Source organism: Amblyomma mixtum, chromosome 3 (genome assembly GCF_055824585.1).
Source record: "Amblyomma mixtum isolate Tamu chromosome 3, ASM5582458v1, whole genome shotgun sequence".
Taxonomy (NCBI): domain Eukaryota; kingdom Metazoa; phylum Arthropoda; class Arachnida; order Ixodida; family Ixodidae; genus Amblyomma; species Amblyomma mixtum.
The window spans coordinates 244236594-244259462 of NC_143014.1; the positions used below are offsets into that span (position 1 = coordinate 244236594).

Consider the following 22869-nt stretch of genomic DNA (forward strand, 5'->3'; position numbering starts at 1 on the left):
AACAGGCCATGGAGCAGGCATATGGGCAGCGCATGTAGCATGAAGGCAAGATGACCAATTATCATTAGGGTAACGGGCTGGATTCAGAGAGAATGCAAGCACAGCAGAGAGGATCAGGGCAGGTGGGCAGATGAGGTTCGGAAGTTTGCTTGGATAAGGGGGCCGCCGCTGGCACAGGGTTAACTGGAGAAATTTTTGGCCTGCACTGGACATGATTACAGTGTTGACATGATGATAAAAAGCGGGACTCAAGAAGATTATTCTCAAGAAATATGAGGTCACACATTCAGCAACACAAATGCCTAAGCTTTCCTCAGCTCAACATTCAAATAGTTATCATTGCTAGCGCGATTAGCAGATTTAAGACATTTTTGAAAAAAAAAAATAACTCCCAAAAATTGCACTGAACCAATTCTTGTATTTTAAATAGCTGGATAAGTTGAATAAAACATGCTTAATCAGAAAAAATGGTTATTATATAGTCCTGGCTGCTAAATAACAAAAAGTTTTTTAGTGTGTCCTCACTTTTCAGTGTGGTTGAGATAGCTTGCAGGCTGTAGCACAAGGTATAAATTGAATGTAAGAATAGTAATGAAATAACAATGCGAATCCTGACCAAAGTGACTGGCATTTCAAACCAACTGCGTACAGTTGAGTCAGAAACCTGATGCGTGTGCATTCAGATTTGTCTTTACTACTTCCCGTATTTTTCATCTTTCTAGGCAGGATAATGTTGCCGTGAAGCGAGCACGAAAAAACGCAAAAACACAGGCAGCGCTGGTCATGCCTCCAATTTGTAGTCAATAGCGATTTCAAACTTTAAATGCAGTAAGGCAACACGAAATATCGAACGATTGAAAAATATGGAATTCTTAAATTATATATCTCGCTTACATACCCAGGACGTGACAAGTAATATCTACGAGAAGTCTAGGTTAAGGCAGATATGATGTCGTGGCTACGTTTGCAGCTTTTCCACGAAAAAAGGTTGGTAGATAAGATGTCTGAGAGATTTTGGTTTGGTACATAGACGTTCAGACTTAATCTGGACATCTATGGGAGGTTTGTGGTTTGCTGGGGAGAGTTTGCTCGCCCTTCTAAAACTAATTGAACACGGGAAAAACTTAACTGAACACGTAGCAAACTACGCAGTAATCGGCATATGGTTCTTCGAGTGAACTTAATTCGCCACGGCACGAGCGATTGGCCCGCTCAAAAAAATTACCTTCTGTATTACGTTGTTCAAGTATGCGTCTATATATATTCACGCCCGACCGGAGAGTTGATAAATGCACGAAATCGGCTTCTAATTTTGATCAGAGACAGCAAAGGCTGTGGTCCCTATCTTAATTTAAACGCAAATCACCTCGAAAGCTTTGTCAAAAATCAGCGCAGAAAGCGAAAGCTGCGCACTGATCCGCGTGCTGACACATGATACCTCGCATGGCGTTTTGTGTTACTAAAACGTTGGGACGTACGGAGTAAAAAAAATAGAAAAGCGAAAAGCTTGAACGCACCTAGTTCTGTCACGCATCGTAGTGTCTTTTCACAGTGGAGAGGGTAGCGCAACAATGCATCGGCATTTTACGTTTCAAACGAAGCGCAGCCGTTTTAACCCAACGCTGGGCAGCAGTTTCGTTTTCTGTACCGAGCCAACATGGAGGACTTAGTTCTCGGAGCGCCGAGAGATGGCGCTGCGCATTTCGCATATCTAAAGTCACACTGAGTTCCAGTGACTTTACACATATCTAGGCACCCTACGCATATCGTCTATTGCAGCGGACCGCAGCGTTCGCGCTGTCCACAGATTAACCGTTACCTGCAGCCACGTAGCCATGGAGGAAAGTTTCTCATTTACCTAGAGGGAGAGCAGGCGGCGCTGCACTTTATTACTGACTCCATCCGCCGTGTCTCTATCCATTTGTCTATTCACCATAAAGCATAGAGTTTCTTACTATTACCTAGAGGGAAAGCTGGCAAACCGTCTATGGGAGTTTGCATGGAGACCCCACGTGACCACCTCAGCCACCATGGGCGCTCAAAGCATCATGGGGCGGTGAGCTACTTGTTGCGGAACTGTAACTTTTGGCCAAAAAATAATAAAATAATAAAGCTGTTTGATAGCTACAAACGTCCTAACATTCAATATCTTGTCTAATGATTGCAACAAACGAGCAGAAAAGCATTTAAGTGCAAAGTTTGCCTAAAATAAGACATGACTAGCTTTCCTATTGGCCAAGTGATGAACACTAAAAAAACTAATATTTCGTAATTAACAGGCGCACTTTTAAAAGTAAATATGTTTTAAAAAAAAATGTTGTTGTTTAGATACTTTAAGAGGTTTTTTAATGGCATTTCGGAAGAGTAAAACCTTTTATTGGCGTCGTGTGTCATCGCGTCTTCACTACTATGGCTTTTGCACACTGCGTTCGCGCGAAAGTCGTCTGCGCACACACGAACTACGTTCACTACGTTTTCGGAATGAAACGCCTTAGTACTGCCACTCTGTGTTCCCGAAAAACTACGACTGTGCCGCAACAAGTAGCTCACCGCCCCATGATGCTTTGAGCGTCCATGTTGGCTGAAGTGCAGCGCCGCCAGCTTTCCCTCTAGGTAGTAGTAAGAAACTCTATGCCATAAAGAGTCGCAATGCCGGGATAGCCGGGAAGAGGAGGTTGGCTCAAAGCCGGTAGTAGCTTGGCTGTCCTTGTCTGAATATTTTGGAAGTGTCTCCTGCGACCCGGTCGCAATAACGCAAGCGTTATTTTCACCCGTGACGTCGCATCCGGTTTGAAAAATGACGCCACGTCCGGCCATTTTTTTGTTGTTTTTGTCATGTTTGAGCCGAGCTACAGCCGAGCCGAGCATTGCTTGCAGTAGGAGAATGGACGGACGGTGGGAGCTACGCGCGCTCGTGTTGCCCGTGAGCAATTTCTCTGTTCTTCCTGTCTTTTGGTATGTATGTACTGTATGTATTGAGTGATTGCCCGTTATATGGCATTCGGCATTTCATTTTGAACTTCCTTGCGCCCGAATATTTTGTGTTTGCAGATCACCCAGGACTAGCACTGAGCCCGCTTGCCCGGCAGTGGACACAAAGGCCCTAAAGGTGAGACTCGTCTGTTTTATCCTGAGTTCTGCTCAAAAGCTCAGTGCAGTTCGACAGAAGAGAATATGCGCTGAGTATGTTTTTGTACCTTTTGTCAGCCCGGCCAAACGTAACTTTTGGTCATGTAAAACAGGCATGGTTAGCCTGCGCCCGAAAAAAAAGGCGGGAAACTTTTGACAACAGTCCGTTTATGCGGTGAGTTTTGTGCGCGGTCCGATTTTTTGTGCCCCCGCTAATAGGAAAGTGTATAGATTACTGATTTAATGGTTCATTTTACAGTTGTGTTGCTGTTTATCCATACGAGCCGCTTTCCGAAACAAGGGCACTAATTGCGGCGAGATAAGCGATTACGCTTTGGTGTCTGCAGCGCGTAAACATGTTCTTTTAAATTTATTTCCATTTCAGAAAACGGCACTTGAAAAACCGAAATGCAGTTTACTTGTATGCACGGACCTTTCCGATTCCTGCATCGAGTCCGGCGTTCTCTTGCTGGCGCAGAGGCTGAACAAAATGGGACGATAGAATGCGGAAGCAGCAAAGGCTTTAAGGCGCCACTAGGTGAGCTCTCCACCTCCTGTGAATTTTAAAACTAGTGCTGTGCCACCTGCACTGAGCTTCAGTATTACACGGGGAAGGTGATTGGACCCACGTAGCTAACTAGCATGGAGCGTATGAGGCTACTATGGAAAAGCAAGCTTTCTTTTATTAAGAGCTTATTACAGGTGATACTGCAAAGAGTCCTTAAGAAGGGGAACATTGTGGACAAAGTGCTTGATGTCCTTTGATATTTTGGAAGCTTGTGAGTTGCATAAAGCTCACAAGGCACTGTTGCAGTGTGTGACAGGTCATTGTGGTAATGATGATTATGTGGCCATTTGCTTTGCACGGGTGAGTGGCAGTTTTTCGCCCTGGCTGTCAAGTAGAAAGAAAAAACAAAAAGAAAATGTGGGAACATTAACTCTTAATGTGGCTTTCACCTGCAGACACCAGGTTAACAAAGCCTGCCCGTATAGTGAACAAAGCAACTCTGCTGTTACGGATCTAGCAAATTATAATTTTGAAAGTGGGCCTCCTGCTGTGAAACCGGGAACGTTTGTGCCCCTAGAGACAAGCAGAGGCGAGAAGCCATAGGCGAATGTAGGTAGGACAGGTAGCTGAACGAGGGAGTAGTTCCCATATTTGAAGAACACATGGAAAGACAAGGACGAGGCGTTGTTTGTGTTGTTCCTTCTATGTTTGTCTCTTTTTTTTTCCCCCACAAGTTAAAAGTCGATATTTGTTGTAGTTTCACTTTTTGAGACAGCCAAAAGATAGAGCACAGGGATGACTCACACAGCATTAGTGTTTTCGTTTCGTTCCTACTGTTTTGTGTACTTGCACCTCTTGACCTCAAATGCGGCATTGTCATGATCTTACGTGGCGCTATGCTGATAAAGGATTTGTGCGGCACACCTATGGGTGTGTGGCGTTCAGGTTCAAGCACCAACATAGGGCTTCCAGTGCAGCAGGAATTATGAGAGGAAAAAAAGCCTCAAAGATGGGGATGGGCAGTTTAGCTCTTCGGTTTGCTTTTTGTGAAAAATTCTGTGGCAGGAGGTTACATGTCAGCCCACCCCTTATGTAATGCTGCCTTTGGGCCGTTGAGGTACAGATAAACTGATAAATAAACAACAAAAAGTAGTTTCTGTTCAAACAGTATAATTTGCAGCTTTGGTGGAGGATTTTCTGTGGCCCCTTCAGGGAGTGTTTACCCAGAAATTGTAGTTATTCCTTAATGCCTCTTGGTCCGAAGAACCAAACAGTAATCAATTGCCCTCATGCCTCTTGATGAGGGAATCTGAGTGGTTGAAATGATAATTTACCATAGCTGTAAACAGTAATGGCTGGGTGTATCGCCGGAGAGAACTGAAGTCATCTACTGGACTGAGTGGTAAGAATTTCGGGTTGGTTAAAGCACAGATGGCTTAACATCATATCGCCAGATCTTGCACTGTTGGCGTGTGTGATTGTTGCGGTATATGTGGCTGGTGAGCTGTCAGCTTGGGTGTGACAAAAGTTGTAAGCTCAGCCAGACATGCCTGTGCTGTTTGAGCTCTGGGCAAGAGCTTTGTGCGAGGCCACTGCACTGTGTCCCTGTTGTACATTTGGCTTTTGTGGTGCTCCAACTTCCTCCTTCCCCCACCTTTGCTCGGAATGTCGCCATGGGAGTGAGAGAAATTGGTGTGATGTAATTAGAGCAGTGGCATGGCCATAAGATCCATCCGCACAGTACCACTTATAGGTTGTTTGCTGGTTTGGCACCGCGGTCAGGATTGAGGTGAGTTGTGAGTGGGCCACAATGGAAAATGACATTAGACCAGCAGCAAACATGGCACCAATGGTGGAGAGCAAACTTTGATCTCTGTGTTGCCATTGTTGTCAAAGTTATCTGTGAGGCCATCAAGGGCAGCACCTGTTCTGAATGCATCGCATAGCAGTAGATCAGAACTTCACTTTTACACTTGGGTCATGGGCCTCACTGCAGGAGGTGTATCAGTCAGTTCAGATTTCACATTGAAACGCATCAAATTCAGCAACCTTACTAGTCATAAGTACAGTGAAACCTCATTAAGGTGTACCTCGTAGCACTGCAGAAAAACTATGTGCAAAGCGGCAATATGCCCAAACTGAAAGCGGCCTGAATATATCCACTTACCTGATAAAAAATGATTCCTGATCAATTTTTTAAAATGTGCACACGAAACCTTTTAACTGCATAGCTACCGTTCAGCCTCGAATGTGGCTTGAGCAGGGTATGTAATCCTAAGGCAAAATAACCGCTGGTCCTTAAGGGTCCTTAAAGAAGGCAAGCATAGCAGGGGGCGGCAGAAAGGTACATGGGCGGATAAGATTAAGCAGTTTGCCGGGATACGGCCACAGCTGGCGAAGGACAGGGTTAATTGTAGAGACATGGGAGAGGCCTTTGCCCTGCAGTGGGCGTAGTCAGGCTGATGATGATGATGACACTGCCATCCTGCTGCAGAACATCTGCAAAGAGCCCTTCACAGGCAGCGTGGCTGTCAATACTGAGAGCTTCGCCCTGATGTGACACACTGCAGCTTATTTAATTTGGGAAGCACGCTATCCATGACAGCGTTGGTAATATGAGAACGCAATGAGAAGGGGCTGGACCACAGCTGCACAGTGGCGCAGGTCAGCCGGCAACGCAGCAATGATAGGTGCGGCGCATGGAGGAAAACTGAAATCTGCTGCAGAAAGCCCAAGTCATGTGACAGCGATTAGCAGTAGCTATAGCAGTGGCACATCTGCATGGCTAGGGTCGTGGCTTCTCGTACACCAGCACCTGCAAACAGGTTAGTGACGAGCCTCGGGTGTGGTGGGGACAGGCTGGCACCCCCCTTTCCTTACAATGGGAGGGAAAAGTTCTCTCTTTCCAGATGCGTCAAGCAGCTGCAAGTAGGCTAGGCATGTCAGCAACATGTCTTATTATGTCAGTGTGGCGTATGCATTAAAGCACTCATGAACTTTCCTTTTAAATAATATGCATTTTAAAAAAACTGTGCAGCCAGTAGTTTTTTAAACTTTGGCATATCCGTATCTTTACCTTCTCTCAGTATTGGTCACTGGCTACAAAACTGGAAAACTGCTCCTATGGAATTTTGGCTTGCGACAAAGACTGCTCCAAAATGCTCGTGGCCATTCCCTCCTCTGCACATGCTGTGTGGTGTGTAATATTCATTGTTCCCATGGGCATTGTCACATATGGCCAGCTGGGTGGTGTGTATCGTTTGCATAAGGACTTATGGGCACTGAGAAATTCCCTAGGCAGCCGCTTGGCCACCCACTGATTTCAACGTGATTGCACTCTGCTTTTCAATGAATGCTAAATCCTGACGTGATGGTGTCTGCAAATTTTTTTGCCACATTCCCCCCCTTTCTTTGTCTCCTTTTATTATTTTTTTCTTGGATGTTGCAAGTGCTGTTTTATGCAAGAAGCTTGAATTAGGAGCTTCGAAAAATTTGATTGCTGGTCTGCACGTGATTGTCTCCATGTCCAGGTTTTGCGCCATTTCCTAATCCCTGGCATTTATTGGCACTTTCACTTCTTTAAAAGTTTTGTGTGTGTGTGTGTGCTGGCACAAATTTTGGAAAGCTCTTTTTCTAGCGCTTGCAAGTTCTTTCCATATTTTCGTTTTTCATGGGGCTGGAGCTTCATGGCACATCCAGTCCATCAACTATTCCTTTGCATTTTCAGATACTTTGTCCCATTGCATTTGTGTAGTGTGGAGGAGCCGCCGCTGCTCTTAGGATGCTTTGTCTCCTTGCTTTTTTTCATAGCCTTCTCCGCAGTGCTCAGGTGCATTTGGGCAAAGTATCGAAAAATGATGACTAGCTTGGCTGGCATTTCCTCTTAGTCAATGAATGCACCATGCCGTCAGAATTTGACGAAATTATGGACATGTACACCGGGGAATCATTTCAGAAAGTTATCCAGGATTTATATTGTGAAGAAATATAGTGTAACTTGCATAATTTTTGGGTTTGTTATACGGCAGATTACACGAACCAAGAACAGAATAGCAAGGTTCTACTATATTTCTCTGAAGGGCTGTGATGGCTTTACAGGGTGTGTAGCAACCTTGAACCATCAGGGGAATTTTCTTTACCTGTAAAAATGAGTGAATTGGGAGGAATACGATCAAGAAAGTGGCCAAGTTGGAAAAAAGGACTGACTGAAATTAACGCAGTGGTCTGCCGCAAGTTTCAACGGTACTGTGAGTGCCCAGCACACAGTCTGTTCACATTGGCGTGGCATATTTTTGCTTCTAACACGTATGAGGCATGGCAGCCTGTCTGTTCTGGGTGCCTTTTTCTTGTCATCCATGATGTGAGCATTGTATATACTGGTTCATTCTGTACAGGTTCCCGGACTCAAGAGTAAATTTGGGCTGGTGCATATGGATAGACATAGCTGCATTCAAAAGTATTTTCTGTGGAATAAGCCGTAGTCGTAGCGATGTGCAGAGTTCATGCACTTTCAGTGTACTCATGCAAGGAGCCACGCCACCCTAGCGTGGCATCAAAATCAATCTGAAAATCTTGCTCTCAGGCCTCATCAATCTTGTGGGCCATTGCAGAAACAAACAAATAGAGGCTAGTTTCTCTGCAGTTCGAGCTGTGATAAGGTCATAGGAAGCTGATATTTTTTATGGAAATCTCTTGGTGCTTGTCCCATGGCATTGCTGCTGTCGAAAGGGATGCCAGTGTGAGCACAGGGTGCCTTCATTGGAAAGGCAGGAAACGGCAGTACTTTTCACTGATTTAAAAACCAACCTTTGAAAGCCTGAAATAATCTCTGGCAGTACAATGATAAGTTTATGAATCCCCTGAAAGCATGCGGAGTGTTTCGTTTAGATAATTTTCCAGCATTTTCTCAAAGTGGTGCTCTTTGTTTCTTCTGTAAAAGCACATATGGCCACCACTCTTATGAACCATTAAAAGAGAGCAGAAACTTGTGAGCATAATTTTAAGAAACTTCCAAATCTAAGAGCCCAGACCACTGAGGCACTTTTCGTCAGGTGAGAAGGAAAACAGCTGCCAAAATTGCTGCACAGATTCCAAATTGAAATCTGCCAGCATCTGTGGGCCCGTTATGGCTAGGGATTCCAGTGTGGTGAAACCCATACACAAAAGTTAAGCGGGCCATGTCCCGTCAAGAATGGTGCATCTGGGACAGCATTTCACGGTTGGATCTGTCTCTAGGTGTCACGAGGCAGCATGGAAGACGTAGTCTTGTTAAAGCTCTCAATCGCGTTGTGGCTTGAGCTGCTGTTCATTGATTTTTCGTGGAATCTTTTGTTTCTCAGCAGTGTGCCACATCACGTCATGCGCCTTTTCAGTGTGAACTGCGACAAGAGCATCTCCACTTGCCACCTTACAAATTCAAGCTGTCAGGCTTTTCCCTGCACACAGTTATGCTTTAGGCAAATTTTACCATTCTACATGATTTCCTCTCATTCACTGAGATGCTTAGTAAGCATTAGGATGTGATAAATTATGAGAAGTAAAATATTGGTGTAGAATATTCCGTTTCATTGCTGCATTTTGAGGAAACATGTTTTTATTGTAATTTTAACTATCTGTATTGATATCTGAACTACTCTAGAATATTCAGTTGCATTTGCTGTGAATTTTATTGCTGTTATCTGCTTCAAAATGAAAAAATTGATGTTGCCACGCACTTGGTAGAGAACATCAAATGCTGGGAAGAATAAAGAAAAGGGTAGCCACCTATAGTAAAGAGATGGACTTCGTAAAAGGAGCTTTCTCAAACAGGGGAAGCAAATCTCTTTTCAATGCAGCTTTTGCAGCTTCATTAATTTTTTTCTGTGAATTGATCACGTATACTGTCCATTATTATCGCCACTATGTTTCTCGCTTCGGCCATCGGGAATTCAAAATGAGTAGCTTGCTGGACACCCAGTTTTAATTTTCTTTGTTGAATGCTTCAGCTTGCCTAGATAGCATATTTAACTCAGGAATGCATTTAACGTTTACATTTTAGTCTTTTTGTCCGCAGATTTTTGTTATTCTGTGCACACCGCAAGGAAACTCGACTGTGTAAACCATGCGGAAAGATATTTGTTTGAGTGGGATTAGATTCTTATTTTATGTGCAATGTGGATAGCAGCAATGCACTGCACTGGGAGCATTTCATCCAATGCAAGCAGATGCTGCTTTCAGTTGGCATCTAGATCACAAGGGCTTATCCAAGCTGCAACGGGAACAGGAGCATTGCTGAGAACTAGGTCTAATTTCATACATAGCAAAGCGCAAGGAAAGCAAATATTTATTTTAAAAATGCATTGTACAAAACAAATTTTATCTGCTTGTGAATGCGCAATATACTCGCAAGATCACCAAAAAGACTCCCAGAAATTGTTGCACCCTTTTATCCTTTTGGAATGGGCAGAGTGTTCCAAAGCGGCCGCCGCGGTGGCTCAGTGGCTATGGTGCTCGGCTGCTGGCCCGAAAGACGCGGGTTCGATCCCGGCCGCGGCGGCTGAATTTCTTTGGAGGAGAAATTCGAGGCCCGTGTACTGTGCGATGTCAGTGCACGTTAAAGAACCCCAGGTGGTCGAAATTTCCGGAGCCCTCCACTACGGCGTCTCTCATAGCCTTAGTCGCTTTGGGACGTTAAACCGCATAAACCAAACCAAACCAGAGTGTTCCAAAGCTAAATACAATGCTGAAATCACGTATTCGGACTGAGATCGTCCCAAGTGAGCTGCTTGGTTTCAGAACTCGACGTTGCTCCTCACCCGCTTGGCTTTGCTAATTATATTGTAGTACCGGCCGGCAATTCGAAAAGCCCTGCTATGCACAGCATGTGTACGAGCAGACGACGCAGCAGTCCCTTTGTCTACTTTTGGAGCCCGCGTGACCAGGGTTGATGCTCTTGGGAGTGACGTCATAACACACCCCGGCACTCAGAAAGCGAAAGCGCTCAGTATAAGTAGCACGGTAATAAATTATTTATAGTGCATATATGAATCGTGCAGCATGTGTCATGTATATGTGCCCTGGGGCAATGCAATATTTGAAACAAAGACGCCAACCAAAAATTTGTTGTCCCCCATTTTAAGATTTTGTGTTTAGTATATGGAGCTTTTGACCTCCTGTGTGCCAGCGTCGGAAGCTGCAAAAGGAAATGCGGCAGTGTTGTGGGTTGGCCAAGCTTAACTGCCAAGACTTGAAACCTGATAATTTCATTCTCTTAATTAGTACTGGTCTGACCCAGTGAAAACCTTCCGTTGTTTGTCTTGACTATTGTCATTCTCTCTTGAGCTCTGTGCACACTTCTTTTTGTGTGTGGTTCTTCCAGCACATCTTCAACTATGTTGCTTTTATCCTTTTTTTTTTAAGGTCTTTCAAATGTCCATGCACAAGGCCACTACAGGAGTGCGTAGGCTGCTGCGATAAACTGTTGGGAGATGTTTAACAGTACCTTTTCCTGGGCTAGTTGGTGTGACATTGTGTTCACGAAAGTAAAAACAGTGCTAAATTCTACACAAACCACACAGACTGCAGCGCCTATCTTGTCCGTCTCTCTGTGTGGTTTGTGTAGAATTTAGCACTGTTTTTACTTTCCTGAACACAATTGGGGGATGTTCTTATCTTTTTCTCTCTTGCATACATTCCATTTTTTTTTGTGTGTGTGCATTTGTTTGTGGGTTTCTCCTGGTGGTTTATTAGTTGCATTTTACTTTTCTGAGCTTGCCCACTTTTGTTTTCTCTTTTCATGGCATCCAACCCTGCATATGGCTGACACTAGGGGAGGGACTGCAGCAACCGACCTTGCATGACGCAGCATTCTCTGGTCCAAGGCACCTATTCATCGTTCCAGGCTACTGGCTCAAGAACATGCTCACAAGTCTGCACCTTGGCCTACAAGCAGAATGACAATATACCCATTGCTGCCAGAACTGCTGTGCCAAATAAAGTATTCCTACCAACGTGCCTTGTCGGTGATTAATGAAGCATATGAATAGATTACTAACAACTTGGTTGGCCCTATAGAAAAATCATGTTACAAAACAGTCGGTTGAGACCGTACCCAGCCTCCACATTGTTTCCTGTGCAGAGCCGCATATTGCCTTTCTGTTTATGCCCCTGCAGCAGAAAATGCTGCACAAAGTTAATGAGGAAAAGAAATTTCACTGACAAGCTGCTCTGAGACTACTGCTAGAAGGGTACTGAAGCCCCGTGAAAATGTAGATCAGGTAATGAATGTTCGTGGGTGCTGCACGTGTACTTTCGATGCATAGGAGGGGCCAGTTTCAACTTTCTTTTACAGGTAGGTAGCACCTTTTCTGATTGCACCATCCCTTGATGTGGGATGCTTCTGCCTATACCACCACCTCATTCAGCACTGACAGTGCTAGGAAAGCTCTTGCTGAATATTGTAATCTGGGTGCTTTTAACTGAATGGTCTTTGTAGGTATTTCAAAAAGGCTAGGCAACCATCCTAGCACTACTGGGGTTCCAACCCACTGCAAACTAGGCAGATTCTGTAGCGCTTGGCTCTCGCTGGCAGTTAGTGAAATTGGTATCTCCCTAAACTGCACTCTGAAAGAGCATAAAGGAAACTCTTCCACGGTAATTCATGCCATGCAACATGACATGGAAAACATCTCGTGGCTAGTTCATCCATTGTTTTCAGGTTCAAGACATTTGCCAATTTCTATACGGTAGCTTCAGTCTGTTGCAAACTACGTTTCTCTTGAAGGCAATTTTTGAGCAGGAATTGGGTTTCACCCAGTTTTCATGGTGATGCTTTGGGTGCACAAACTGGGTAATGTTGGTCTTTACCTGTTAACAAAGGGCCCTAAAAGTTTAAAATGATATTTGGTAAATTCGATTTACAGTCTTCTCTTACCGTTTCTGACCTATCTTTCCTCAAACAGAACAGTGGCTGATTGAATTCGCATCACTTGTTAATGTCAGATTAAATTTTTTCTTGCTCTAACCCTTCTTAGCTGCTAAGGGCCATTATTGCCCGAGAGGTATGTAGGGTGTGTACTGTACACACACGGAAATCGCTTCATTCAAATCTGCGGTATTTACGAAAAGGTACTTCGGTCCCGTCAGAATCTCGTATTTCAGTGCGACAAAACTGCCGGCAGTACACGCTTATTCAACGGCCGTCCAGTTTACCTGTCCTGGCCGATGATGAAGCATGGCAGTGCAGCGTGCTGCACGCGGCCATCGTGTTTTCGACAGCCCCCGGACCGATAGTCTATGAAAGGCTATTACATGCACTATGCGCGCGTTGCTTGGTGTGGGTTGTGCTCTTTGCGGCTGCTTCACTGCAGTTCTTTTTTTTTTCCCTGCGCTCCTGTCACGACGTGGGACCAGTTTATTTTAGAACGTGCGAGGCCGATCGAGTGGCATCTATGAGGCGACGCTAATGCTGCCAGTGCTGATGAGCGGTCGCGTAAGAATGACAAGACTGGTGAATTAATTAAACTCTCTGGTCGGGCTTTCTTTATTCCGAACTCTGTGTGGAGAACTATTTTCGGTCCCCTTACCCTTAATTTCAAATCGGCATGATTTGAACAAATTTTCAGACCCTTAACAGTTTATGCCCGACCATTGGCGCTTGGCGTTGCAACGATATATATCATTTTCATGGCGCGCACACAATTTGGCTCTAAACGTGATGGTCCTTGCCTTCATCTTCAAAAGTCTTGGCGCAAATCTCAAAAGTTTACTCGCAACAAACATAAATATAAGACTGCTCAAAGAGAGCAGCACGCGGCTACAAAACCACCGTGCCGCGCACACGTGTCCACTCTTGGCACCCTCAGTTCGAATAGAATTTGACCAAAAGTTTGAGCTAAGAAAGCGGGCACGAAACAACGAGAGTTCATCGTGTGCGTGTGTTTGAGGAAAGGTCGAGCACAATAGGTTTTGCCACTAAAAGCACTGATCGTGGTGCTTGCGTGCGGTACAGCGAAACGGTGATATCGATACGAGATGGAAGTACGCGTGATATGTTGCTCCGCAGCTGGCGCTTCTATAGTCCTCACAATGAAAAGTGGAAGGATTGATTTTTTTTTTCTGCAAAACAAACCTCGAGTAGAACCCCGCTGTTACGTTCGCGGTTGCTGAATTTTACCAGTGCTACGTTTTCATGAGCCAGTCCAGCTGCCATAGATCGAAACCCATGTATTACGTAATTGAAACTCGATTGCCTACATGTATCCGTTACATAATGCAATTGTTGCATCATTTCCGCATCGCATGCCGCGGAAGTCGCCTCGCGGTGATAGTTTACACCGTTCCGGCATTTGTTCAATGCGTGTGCAATGTCAGTGTCGGGTAGAAAAAGCGAAACTATACACTCTATCGGCGCTTGTCCGCCGCTGTGTTAGGCGACTTCTGGCGGGAAGCCCCCACGCCAAAGTGAGCGCGCTTATTGACTAGGTGATTTTTGGTGCGGCTGTTGGCACAGTTACATCGCTGCTGTGATGCCAGCGCGAACGACCCTAACGCGCGAAAACGAAACTATGCCGCGGCAGACGGCACACGAGATGCAGTTGCGCGCGTTGGCTCCGACGGTTTTGTTTCTACCATCCGCTTTATTCTTGTCACCTGCACCTTAAGATACACAATTTCGAGATTTCAATAGGCGATGATCCTATGGGATTAATGTGGCCACCGCGATAACAGCGAAGAGGAGCGCGCGTACCGCACCTTCGCACGCTCCAGGCATGCTCCCTCTTAGCTGCTAAAACCCTTCCACAGACAGCTGCTCAGAAGCGGAATCGAAATTTGAGCTATATATATATAGTTGGCATAGCATCATGGAAAAAATGGCACACTCATCACTTGTGTTGTTTGGTCTATCTTTGCTCATGCAGAACGATCCTGAGAACCACACAGCCTTGCTAATTCCAGAAAAGGATATGGCGCACAATTCATAATAATAAAAAAAAAACTGCAGGCAACAGTGCACAATTTTTTTTCACTCAAAACATTCATCTGCTACGTTTCCTGGCTGTTACTTTTTTTTTGCGGTCCTATGAAAAACTCCGCAGCAATGTGTTTTGTTGCATTTGATGCTCTGGTGCATTTAACAACTATATGTGGACACTTGAGTGCACTCTCAACTCTCACTTTAGGTCGTACACACATGTGTGTAGCCCAAAAAAATTTAACTTCATATTGTCTCTCCCAGATGCACACAAATCACGTACATCACCACCTGGACAACATGACCACAGATGTCATGCATATTCAAGAATGCTGATTCCATGGCTGCAGTTGAGGTTTTCGGCCAGAAGCATGGGTAGCGGGGCGAGCTGGCACAGGTTGATCGCTTGCAACAGAGAAGTAATCACTAGCGAAATGTGTCGTAGTATGTGCACCGACATTTGCAGCTGAACTGGTTTTTACTGAAATGTGAAATTTTTAGTAGTCACTGAAGAAGAAAATAAGTAAAGTGTGTATTGCAGAAACAAAAAAAAATAAAAAAATTAATTCAGCTGGTGAATGTGAGAGATTTCAGTTGCAAAGTATATATGCCAATCCTAATTTATCTTCGAGAAAGTACTCTACAAGCTATAATTAGTCCAAAAGTGATGGCCTACAGAGTGTTTCACTGAATGTGGCAATTTTTTAAATAGATTAAATACAGCTACGATATTTATTTAACCCGCAGGCTTGTAAATTAATATATAATATTTAACTTTTTACCAGTTACAGTAATGCCTCTTATTATAGCTGACCATAATATCCGCATCAGTTTTTAGATTTCTCAAATTGTGATTCTCATCTTGGCTGCAGTGCACTGAGCTTGGGGTGCCCAAATGGGCGAAACTGCACGGGCCAGGAGCACTCGCAGCCACGCCTACGAGTGCATACCCAGCTCTTTTCTCGAGCAGTTCCCACTGCGGTCACTAAAGTATATACACACTTCATTCCCTACTTCTGTTTTTCAAGCTCAGCCAGTGTAAAAGCAGATCCCTTTAAGAGCTGTTAATTCCTTATAAAAGAACTAATCCCAGCTGGGACACACCTTGCACAGAAAGATTACAGCAGAAGCCTTAACACAGCTGCAATACCTGCAGGTTTTTGACTGGTATCAACTGAAAATGTAGACAGTTTAGTCTGGCAAATCCCAACTGACCCCTGCTGAGATCACACACAACCCTGTGGTTTCCATAGCTGGTGACCAGTCGAAATCTGCCATTCTTGTGAAGTTGACCTGCTATTGACTAGGACAAACATTTGGCTTTTATTATGTCATTAACTAGAACAATTTGCAATGATATTTCAGGCACACTTCAGTTTTGATTACACAGTTTCACTTGGTTCCAGCTCGAACAGTGAAGCTGCTTTGCAAGAGAAGGTGTGGCATCATATATTAGCAAACAGCTATGATTCTTAATTCGAAACTGTGGCCAACAGATTTCTGCTTGAGACTGAGTGATATTAGTTCATATCAGCTGCAACTATGTCATATTCTCAGTTTAGGATGTTTCCCTCGCACGTATGTAAATCCAGATGGCAATTGCCCAGTGAAAGCAAATTATATTCACCTGAACTATAGCTAATCTACTGCCTTCATGACTGTAGCAAAAAAAGGTTTAAAGCTCCTTCAAGTAAGTGCAATATTAGTACAAGACGCACTTAATTTTCATTGAAAGGTATGATGGCATTTTCATCAAGCAGAGAGATACAGTAGGGATTAGAACTTCAATGTGGGACATGGGTCATATGGTTACTTGGTCATCACAAAGCTGAACTTTTCTTATTAAATAGCAGTAGAAATAATTTGCTTATTGCTAAGATGTCAGGTTGAAAGCTCTTGACTTTAGTTGTTATCAAAGCTGCTGAGGCAAGAAAATTGTGTAAAGCACACATTTTACCCCATTAAAGGTGAAGCATAGAAGAACATACCATCAGATGAACCTGTGCTCACTGAAAAAATAATGCAGAAAGTACAATAAGAGCCAACAGCCCCTGTAAAAGAATTTAAAGGCCCAGATTGCAGTATAAATCACTCAATCATTCATAAATCAATATGTTCAGAACAATCCTTGCAAAGTTTCAAATCAGGTTATTTACTGAGCAGAACAAATAAAATGTACTGCACTCATTCTGCCCACACATTTTTGAAAAGGCATGAATGAATGCCTGACAGTGTAACAGACCTCTTAGCTGTTTTTCTTCCATTCACACAATATTAAAGATTACAAACAGCCTGACAATTGTAGATACATAAGGGCAAACTGTGCAATTACTCCTACCGGAAGCAAAAGAATCAAAACAAGCAAAAGCTACAAGAAACAATTATTACAGGTACAACATATACAGATTAATTTTTTTCTTTTTGAAATGTTAGTCATACTGATCCTAGTGTATCAATAATGAGAGTGTGATTTTGCAAGAAGTGTGCTATAAAGTAGAATTGCTTTTCATGATATAGATTCTATTGCGCCGTGATTATACATTGTCAGCCTCACCTTATTTATGTTCTTTCCCAAGATGCCATCTTGGAAAGGCACTTTCATTTAACTTGCACGCACACACACACACACATCTTTTTCACTGCCAGAAAACTGCGCATGGTAATGTAGCAAAACACTTCAGCAGCTTCAGCTGCCCCTTAGGTTGTGCACAGATGGTACAGTAAAAAGCTCTTTGTGTGATCCACCAAAGCTGTCAGGTACATATATGCCAGTGAGCTGCCTTCCTGTACCTAGCTAAATTTTGTGGTTCCGCAACTTTCGATGGGAAGTGAATTTTGTTGAAAATTTTCATATCTAAAAATGGTGATGAGTAATGTCTGTTTGTAAAAAAGACTGGAAAGACCTAGAAACAGGAATATGCGAACACTTGGTGACATAAGACAGCTATTCAAAACACATTTGAAACATTCTTCAAGCTATATTGCCCACATGGAAAACATGTATCATATCTGAGTTCTAATATCGTTTTTTTTCTCATGGATACTAGAGTCAAGGATTTCACATTAAAGAGCAACCACAGAATCTTCCGTAACGTGACACAAACATACCATAATAAGCTAAGCTACCACTATAGTATAAGAGAATATGCTAGAATATTTGATTCAGTACACATATTCCATTGAATTTCAGCTGCAGGAGAGAGAACCACAGTTAAGTAAAATACCACTCTATCTGTTGACCTTTGAAATATTCCCGAAAGAGATCATTTTTTTTTGTGCGTTAACTGAAATTCCATTGTCAAAAAATGATTTAAGCATATAATTTGTTTTCCTGCAACTAATGCATTGCTGACTCAAAGTGTACTTGATCTGTGAGCAAAACTGTGCTGTCCATGCACTGGAAGACCAAGCACCTGAAGTTATCGAGCTGAAGCCATTAGTGATTAAATTTTTTTAAAGAGTATGGAAGATAAAATAGAATCCAGCAGTTTACCAGCCTCTATATATTGGCAGTTTACCACCAGGTTCAATTTGGTTATTTAATTTAATAATGAACGACTATACAAAAAATTCTCAGGGATAGCGAAAAAGGGAGTTCAAAAGCCAAGCAGGTACAGTTTGCTTGGTAAAATCCTATGTTTCGTCACATCGAAGATTTTCTGAACACTGAGAAAAAAAGCGCAGTTAAACAATTTGTCAAATGACGAATACAGCTCAGCTGCAAATTTGTCAAGAATTAATGCAATGCCCCTTATTGTAATATTGCCTTCCTGATGATCAAAAAAAATAGAGAATGTTAAAAAATCTTGTCATGCATTCAAATAGGAATTTTTCTAGTATTTGGGATGGAGTCAATAACAGGTAAATTGGTCAGTAGTTCTCAATGCATTTTTTGCCTTCCCTTTAATAGTGGCCTATATCAAAGCTTATCAAATCATGACAGAATTTTCCTGAGACTGTTCAGTCAAAAAGAACGGAACGTTTGCAAGAGCATGATGATACCATGGTAGCAATGAAGTGGGCATATTTCGCCTAAAAGTGCACTAACCTGGCCAGATCCCCCTTTGAGAGCCTCACAATGTATGTTAAAGCAGGTGAAAGTTTTTTTTAGTGCGCAAGTGGTGTTGTGTTGTGTTACTGCCATTCTTTTTGCAAGCCTGAAATATTGATTGAAATTATCAGCTTTTTATGATGGATTATTCAGCAAACCATCAGTGCATTGAGACACCTTATTTCTTCCATGAAGGGGTTAATCTGCGACACCTTTGCAGGGTTTTTTGTTTAATTAATAGTAACTGTAACAATGATGATAATGCTTTGTAAGCATTAAAACAACTCTATGTCTAAGAAATGCTTCTAAAATACTTCAGATGCAACTGCAGCACAAGCACTCACATTCGCATCAGGGCACAAAATAATCTTCTTGTGACAACATGAGAGGATCTCTTTTGCAGCCTTCCTATTCCTGACGAACCTCTCACCAACCCCCAACTTCATTCTCTTTAGTGCATCCTCTTAAGATACACACCTCACCCCTGGCCATTTTTTTGTCTGCCGCCTCAGAGCTTCCCCTGCACGCCCCATTTGCTATGATCCCTATGCTGATCTGGAACGTGCCCTCTTTTCCTGCCCCATCATCATCATCAGCCTGACTTCGCCCACTGCAGGACACAGGCCTCTCCAATGTCTCTCCAATTATCCCTGTCCATTGCCAATTGCAGCTACCGTATCCCCACAAACTTCTTAATCTCATCCGCCAAACTAACTTTGTGCTGTCCCCTGCTATCTGTTTGCCTTCTCTTGGAATGCACTCTGTTACCCTTAAAGAGCAGCGGTTATCTTGCCTTCGCATTACATGCCCTGCCCAAGCCCATTTCTTCCTCTTGATTTCGACTAGGATGTCATTAACCCGAGTTTGTAACCTCACCCACTCCACCCTCTTCCGATCCCTTCATGTTACACCTGTCATTTTTCTTTCCATAGCTCGCTGCGCTGTCCTTAACTTAAGCTGAACCCCATTGCCTTTCAATTACAGCATTACCCTTAGCATCGGACAAGCTGATATGGACCAGATGGCTCTGGTGACACTGGCACAAGATATCCACAGCGCTTCATGTTGCATCATAATAAATCTGTTTCTCTTTCTCTTTCAGACTCACATGCAGCTGCTGCAGCATCCATGCATGCGTGTGTTCCTTAATTTGAATGTGGGTGTTTGTGCTGCAGTTACATCTGAAGTGTCAAACAAACTTGCCTGAAACCTCGTTTTCCTCTTAATATATTTTGTTTACTGGTGATTATGTTGGAGTGCCTGTCTATTCTTTAGCTTGGTGGGTGCCATATATCAACTTTCTTCCCTTTGTATAAATTAAATGGATGATTTGTTGCTTCACCCCACGTCGTTAAATAATGCTGCTCATTCACCTACTTCTTTTTTGTACCGTATATAGGACAGTTGACCACTTGCTTTTGTTCTGCTGTTCAATATGCTGTAATGAGTATGTGTGTGCAGTTTATGACCAAGTAGAATGAGCCCATGCTTGTCTATGGTTTGGCTTTATGCGGTTTATCGTACGTCCCAGAGCGACTAAGGCTATGAGGGACACTGTAGTGGCGGGCTGTGGATAATTTCGACCACCTGGGGTTCTTTAACGTGCACCGACATCGCACAGTACAAAAGGCCTCTAGCATTGCGCCTTCATTGAATTGAGGCCAACAAGACCGGGACCAGGACCGCATCTTTCAGGTCAGCAGCTGAGCACCACAACCCCTAAGTCACCATGGCGGCTTGCCCATGCTTTTCATTCAGTGTTTCGGTATATACACTGCATTTGCCATCACCTGTTGGGTCACCTTGTCAAGCCACTGACAGCAGTAGCTTTTTGTGGCTGCTCCCTCTTTGCATGAAAAGAAAATCCAATTTCAATTTAAAGAAATTATGCGTTAAAATATTTCGTTCCATCACCTTACTTATCCACTCTCAAGGCTCAAGGGCATTATTTAGAGAAATGGGTGAACAGAACAAATCAGTTGCAGCTTTCTTGAAGGCGATGTTATTGACGATCACAGTGACAAAGGCAACAAAGTAGTTCCAGTCGTTACTGGTGTGTGGAAAAAATGAATATATGACATGCGAGAACACAGACTTTAAACATGTGGTCATTATGTGATGAAATATAGGGCTCATTGTAGTGCTCGTGAAAAGCTAAAAATCCAGAGGAAAGAAATAGGAGTTGTAAAACAGAAAACAAGACTGTCTGTAGTGTTGCAACTGAATAGTAAAAAGAAGGAAAAATTATAGTAAAGCAAGAGAAATATCAATATCACTCCCAAATTTTAACAAGAATTGCAGACAATTTTAGAATGTGTGGTAAAATAACTATTTTGATTAAAATTTAATACCCGCCTTTGCTGCTCTGCCAATGCTAAAACTGGTAAAAATTTTTCTCGAAACATGCAATACCTAGAAGCACAATTTGAAACACTTTTTGCATAACGTGTCCATACCTCTGGATTGTAAAGTTGAGATTTCGGGGCATGGTCAAAGTTGCCTACCACTCATATTAATAAGACAGCAAGAGCTGAATTACAACTATGCAACATTAAAATGATCATTAAACTGCAAGATCAAATAACCTCAGTTGAAGGACTCATCATGCTTCTGCAAGGTTCCAGTGGTTCTCGCTAAGCTGGTGCCAACAATACATGATCCCAGCTCTTTGAACAGCACTTCAACAAACCTTGTTAGCAGAAGCACGAAGTTAGCAGTGCACAAAGTGCCATGAAATTGCGGCCGACCATGCTCACGTCGAGGACCTCATTTCAACAGCAACTAACATACAGAAATATCTACACAGTAGCAAGATTTATTACAACGAAAAAAGGGTTTTCCTTGCTGCTAACCAATACAAAGTTGCCTATTTTGAGTCCTTGTGACACTTACGGCCAAGTGAAATGTGCCTTGTGAATTACTTCTGCTTATATGCATTGCTTACAAGGTGAGTTATTATTGAGAAAGTTGACTTAGAATTGAAGAAAGCATATCAGTTTGAGTAGTTTAAGCACACAAACAAGGAAGGAAAACATGGGAAATGAGCTGCAACCAATCAATTTATTTCCTGGCTGAAGCACTGTACACAGGAAATGAATCATTATTAGTATGGCTTCAATGCCAAGCAATACTGCAATTAAATAATAAATTCAAAAGACAAGCCAGTTATGAAAGTTGTTCACGTGCCATCATGTCTATGCTATTATAGCCGGTACCCTAATCTCTTAAAAGACGTTCAATCTCATAGGTAAATGAATGTGTCTTAAAGGGGGGGGGGGGGGGGGGGTATACTCCATTGCCACGCCATCTAGCATTACCTACTGACAGATTTAAGTATTCCCACAGAACACCAATGCAGAACACCAATAGTTTGTAATGTCTTTTCTGCCACCCATATATTTCTAACACAAAATGTGTGTGGATTCAGGCAAGACAGCCTGAGAGAAGTGGTACAAAACAATTGGGGATTCCGGACCTGCTGGCCACCTTTTTGACGTTAATTGTGGAATATATTGTGGGCTTAGGGCACAACTGCTGTTAGCTTCGGTGCATAGGGCACACGTCGTGAAGTTTCCATTTTGCCTTAATAGTAGAATGAAACTTTGGTCACTGACCATGTCGAACATGTTGATTGACATTGCAGAACCCTAACAGGTTGCTCGTTCAAAATGAAGGACCGGTCATGAAAAGGCAGCTCCTTAACTAATCAGGGCAATGACTTTGCATATGCCTGGTGAAGGTTTCCCTTTGTTCTGATGACTGTCTTAAGCATCATCTATATTATAAAGGACTCCAGGTGCAGCAACTGTTCGATTCCTACTGACATCACTGCGACACTTTCAGATGCCTGGGTATGTTTCTAGCTGTCTCCCCGATGTAGACCGAATTAATCGTCGCAAGGTAAACGATTCCAGGGAACTTCGAACGAGGCAGAGCATCTTCAACATTTCAAAAAATCCCCATGCAATTTACTAGTTAGAACGTGGGCAATATTCACCTATTGCCTAACACCTGCCCTTCGTCTGGAATGTACAGAGGGCAAAACGCATATCTAGAACACGCTCCGAGTGTGTTTCGGAAGTCACACGCGGTAACTAGCGATAAGACTTGGTTAAAAAGGGTCTAGATGTAAACATGTGCTTTTAAACTCATAAAATTTCATCGTCATTTTTTGCCTTCTTGGCCGCAGCGGCTTTGGGAGCTCCGGAACACACAGTTTGGTTGTTCTAG

General features: G+C 43.1%; 1 long non-coding RNA gene across 2 annotated transcripts; it reads left to right on the forward strand.

Moving 5' to 3' along the window:
- The first annotated feature begins 2732 nt into the window (after window positions 1-2732).
- On the forward strand, window positions 2733-11625 carry LOC149354212 (uncharacterized). Of its 2 annotated transcripts, XR_016291235.1 has the most exons (5): window positions 2733-2955; window positions 3052-3109; window positions 3515-3667; window positions 6724-6833; window positions 7736-11625. It is a non-coding gene; the product is annotated as an uncharacterized LOC149354212 (long non-coding RNA). The 2 variants fall into 2 exon arrangements; XR_016291234.1 differs by lacking the exon at window positions 6724-6833 and having other exon boundaries at window positions 2772-2955; window positions 11445-11625.
- The last annotated feature ends 11244 nt before the right edge of the window (window positions 11626-22869 follow it).